This window comes from Colletes latitarsis, unplaced genomic scaffold (assembly GCF_051014445.1).
Source record: "Colletes latitarsis isolate SP2378_abdomen unplaced genomic scaffold, iyColLati1 scaffold0059, whole genome shotgun sequence".
NCBI lineage: Eukaryota > Metazoa > Arthropoda > Insecta > Hymenoptera > Colletidae > Colletes > Colletes latitarsis.
In genome coordinates, this window is record NW_027488409.1 from 50,001 (window position 1) to 55,000 (window position 5,000).

Sequence of the window (5,000 nt, forward strand, 5' to 3'; positions counted from 1 at the left end):
CCACACTTCTCCCGTTTATCCTTATCACAGGAGGTCGTTCTCTATCCAGATTTCCTTTCAAGAGAATCATCTCGGTCTTAGTCGCGGATAGTGTAAGTTTCTGCGTGGCGCACCACTCAGAAATTGTATCCGCGACTCTTTGCCCTCTTTGCTGCAACTGATTCCTCGAGTTTCCGTAGAATACCACGAGTAAGTCGTCAGCGTAGGCTATTGGCTCGCAAGCCAGGTGTTCGTTTGATAGGAGCTGTAGAACTTCGTCAAAGACTAGGTTCCAACAGCTCGGACCGAGTATCGACCCCTGAGGGCAGCCCTTGGTGACTTGCTTACGCACATTACCGTGTTTGGAAACTATTGTAACCATACGGTCAGCGAAGTAGTCGACCATGAGTCGATAAAGATTTCGGGGACATCCCCGGCGTTTCAGCTTCTGGAGTATGCTTGGCCACCAAACATTATCAAAAGCTCCGGCGATGTCGAAGGAGAGACCCATCACATATCGTTCCTCTCGCTGGGATATCAATTCCCTGAGCTTCACCACGGCGTCTTCCGTGGATCGTCCAGGCCTGAATCCATATTGCCGATCGGAACTATGTTCTGGGTTTAGGAATATGTTACTCATTCGGTTAAGCATTAGTCTCTCTAATACTTTGCCTAAGATGGAAAGTAGGCATATCGGTCTATACGACTTGACGTCCGTTGGTGGTTTATCGGGCCCTTTCAAGATTGCTCTGATCGAGCCGATTTTCCACCTAACGGGGAAGACCCCGTGCGCTAGACACCCGTTGTAGAGTCGAAGTAGAGCACTATGGATGGATCCATAAGCACATTTAACCACCTCGGCCTCTATACGGTCCAGCCCAGGGCATTTGCCTCGCTTTAAGCGCGATACTGCAGCTCCGAGCTCATTCCTCGTGAAGACTGGACAGTCTTCAGTCGGCGGATCGGTTGCAGCATCAGCTCTGGTGTTTGCTTGCTCCGGCGTTTCATCCGTGGACGAGTCGTCCGGGATTAGCGCCTGTAGGAGCTGCGAGGCAGTCGATTCCCAGTCAGTCGTATATCCTTCCGGCGTTCGAATGTTTGAGACCGCAGTCTCAACACAGAGTTTCTTTTGGGCGATCTTGTAAACAAGTCCCCATGGCTCTTTATTCCCCTGCTCCGTCACAAAGTTCTGCCAGCTTTGTGCTTTCGCAGCGCGCACTGCGGCTGTGTAGGCGAGTCTAGATGTTCGATACTCAGCCTGCTTTGCCGCTCTCTCCTCCGAGTTCCTCTCGCGCTGAAAGGCTCGTCTAAGTCGATAGACTCGCGCTTTCATTCTCGTCAAATTTTCCGTCCACCATGGGACGGACTTCGAATGCCACTTCTTGGGGCGCATTGAGGCATTGCACGCATCGATGATCGATTTCTCGACCTCTTGTGCTAGGTGTTCGACTTCCCTGCGGCAACCAGTGCCGAGGGGTAATTGCCTCGCGCCTTCAAGAAGAACTTGATCAAATCGCTCCCAGTTCGCATGCAACGTGCGGAATCGAGGCTGTGGGCTTCGATTCTCATTCACGTCCGTGAACTGTAAGACAAAATCAATGAGTCGGTGGTCACTGGAGGTCCAATCCTCGTGAACCGTCCAGTTTCGCACAATTGTCGCCATGTCTGGAGTCGATAATGTGACATCGATCCATGACTCACCGGCAGGGCTGGAGTATGTAGGAATACTCCCAGCCTCGTTCAAAATCGTCAAGTCGTGTAATGCGATAAACTCTTCGAGTTTCTCGCCTCGCGTGTCCGGTCGAACGCTTTCTCCCCCCCAAAGGTGGGATTTGGCATTGACGTCCGCGGCTATCACGACTCGACGGTGTTGGAGAGCATCAAGTGTCCTCTCCAAGCGTGCCAGACTTGGTTCAATGTCTTCCGAGCATTGAAAGTACTGGCTAACGAGGTAGAAACTACCGAAGGGTCCGCTAATGCAAACGCAGGAGGTGTGAGTATCACACAGCTGTGTGATTTTTACCACCGAGATGTCCGGGTTTCTGACCACTATTGCGGTCATAGCCCGTTCGTTCTCGGCAATCACCTTCGCCGTGAGCCCAAAGCCTGGAATCTGTCCCTGAAATTGGTAAGGTTCCTGCATGAGCAACACGTCGATCTCCTTTGCGTGCATTAGCTCGCTCACCTCACCATGAACAATTAGCGCACGCCGCATATTATGCTGCGCGATGCGCAATTGCCTTAGAGGATTCTCCGGGTCGTTTCTATCCATAGTTCGTACGAGATACTGCTAGGTCTAAAGCTGCCTTATAGGCAGGGCAGTTTTTGTCTCGCGACTTATGGTTGTGCTGCTTGCCTCTTGATTTACAGTTCGAGCAAGTCGGGGACTTACTCTTCGCCGTACAAGAGGCAATGGTATGCCCTTCTTCGGAGCAGTGACCGCAAACCTCGCTTTTTGCTTTACAATGTTTGGCCATGTGGCCAAACATTTGACACTTAAAGCAGCGTGTAACAGAGACATAGTCCTGCACTCTGCATGCGGACCAGCCCAGGTACACTCTGCCCATGCTCTTCAGCCGCTGGCGAACCAGCGGACTGACTTCCATGACCCAGTTGGCAGTGTCCTTTTCCTTCGGGCCGGTTGCAAACCGGACCTTCAGATTGGACGACACATCCCCCTGGGTCATATCGCTGAGGTTTTGCTTCCAGATACTGGAAGAAACCTCCTCTTTCCTCATCGACTTGGGAACGTCATACACTATAAGTGTAGGGTTCCTCAAGGTCGGTAGAGTAGCTGAAAGTCCTACCTCTTTCAGCTTCGCGCAGTTGACGAAGGCCTTTAGATCCTCCTTGCGTTCAGTCTCGACGGCTATGCCACCGGAGTGGATGCGTCGGACGGACCTCACGCGGATCTTGGCTTTCGCCGGCTTGACCAGTGACAGAACAGTTTGTTTGGTCACGTCGCTGTTCTGTCCTTTCCCTTTCGGCGGGAAAATACGCACCACATGTCGTGGTGGTTTTACCGCTTCCGGGGAAACTCGATTGGCGTCAACCTTTACCGCTTGCGCGTAGGTTGTTGCCGCACGAACTGGTGCGGGTTTCGCAGTCGGACGGGAACCCGTCGTCTGCGAAACCGTCGGGGCAACCCTCTCTGCGATCCTCTGGGAGGCTCTCACCTCTTGCCGGATCGCCGCGAGCTGTCCTTTTAGGAAAGAGTTCTGCACGAGAACCTCCTGGACTAGCTCGTAGAGAGCTGCCGCGTTGCCAACGATCAAGGCTCCGGTTTCCTTGCTGAGCCTGGATTCTTTTCCAAGACAGCTGGTCCGGATACCCTTGAACAGTTTCGAGGCCTCTCCACTAATTTTGTCGAGAGGCCTGTTCGAAGGACCAGGTGTCGCCTCCGCCGACACCTTTCCTGGCATATTCTCGCCGCTTTTCCGGGCTTTCTCTGCCCTCTGCGGCTGCTCCTTCTTGACGACGGTTATCCAACCGTCGTCGTCGACTTTCTGGCCCTTTCCTCCGTCCGAAGACGTGGCGTTGCCTTCAGAAGTTGCCTTCGGCTTTTTGGCCTCCGGCTTCTTCGGTGGTGGAGTTGAACGGGGTGGTGTCCCCGATCCGTCCTTCTTGACATCCTTTTTGATCGCAGGGGATGTCTCACCTGCCGGCTTTGGTGGTGTTGTAGCCGTCTTCCGCGTCGAGGGTCTGGTGCAGGGGGGCGTTTTAGCGCCCTTACCCACTTCAACCTCCTTCGCCTTTTTCTGGGGTGGTGAAACCACCCCAGCTCTCTTACTCACCGCCGTCGTTCTGCCGGGAGCAGCGACAGCGGCCTCCTTCACTCCCTTTTCCCCCTTGCGGGGTACTAAGGCGTCTATTTTAGCAATTTTGACTTTAGGATCCATACTTGCTAGTAGTTCTTTTCGTCCCGGAGTGTGTCCCGGCCTCCATGGACCCTCAAATGGAACCCGGCTCCGCCTGGGTTAGGACTTGCACCCGGGATATAGTCCGCGAACAAAGGCCGACCGGGCTTTCCCCGGACTCCTAGGTTCACTTCCTCGCCCAATAGAACCCACGAATGGTGTTCCGAGCCGATTGACTAGGCACAGGGCTGCTTTTCTCGCCTAGCCGCCTGTCTAGACGAAGCAGAGGCCAAAGGTACGTGTTGGGCAGCTACACTCCCGCAGGAGAGAGGGCCCTCAGATCCCAGGATCCTCCTTTCCGCCGACACAGGTCGCCACGCACGGCAAACACGTGGGGAACAAACCTCAAGCAGATGTTCCCTCTGCTTCGCTACGCCCGGTTTCTGCTCCCTGTTTTTGCAGGGAACCCGCTGCGTAACTGGGACATGACCTCGGGCATCATGTCCCTGTAGCATTAGCTCCAAAACGTGGGACTCGTCCTTAGCACGACTAGTAGAACTCACTTTGCCATCATCAACTATGCTCTTGACGCTTCAGCGTCCTTTTGCCATCGCCAACGACGGGAGCTGCTGTCAGCAGCGCGACGACGGTCTTACATGTATAAATACATGTTGTCTTTCGTCGTTGGCGTACCTTTCAGTGTTTTCGTCATACGCTGCATATCCTTCCTTTATGCAGCGTCCGTATGGCAAGGACTCCGAGTCTGACAGAGCCGTACACCACCGGTTTACAGCTCGGAGTTGAGCTGGTCTAGGCGGAGTCTTCTAATGGCCAGGGGAGCGATCCACGTTTCGAGGCCCGTCTCCCTACCTAGGATACTAGCGTGGTTTCCCAGCCGACACCTTCAGGCAGTAGGGAGCAGCTCAGCTACTTCTACGGTGGCCTCCTTCCGTCATTCGTCTGGCATTACGACGTCTGCCACCAGATGTTTTGGTGTGCTGGGTTCTGCCAAGCCCAGCGGCGTATTGCTTTTCCCAGCGGCGTATTGCTTTTGGGGACGCATACAGACGTCGTTTCGTGTCTCTTTCTGGTCTTTTTACTTTGCTCAACGTGAAAAGGGGGCATATAGCCCCCTTTTTGATTTCTGGTGTCAGGATCGCCTCC

General features: G+C 53.9%; 1 pseudogene; it reads right to left on the bottom strand.

Annotated features, from left to right (window-relative positions):
- The window catches only part of LOC143351040 (large subunit ribosomal RNA), an 11,006-nt pseudogene that overhangs the window by 2,424 nt on the left and 3,582 nt on the right, over positions 1-5,000 (bottom strand).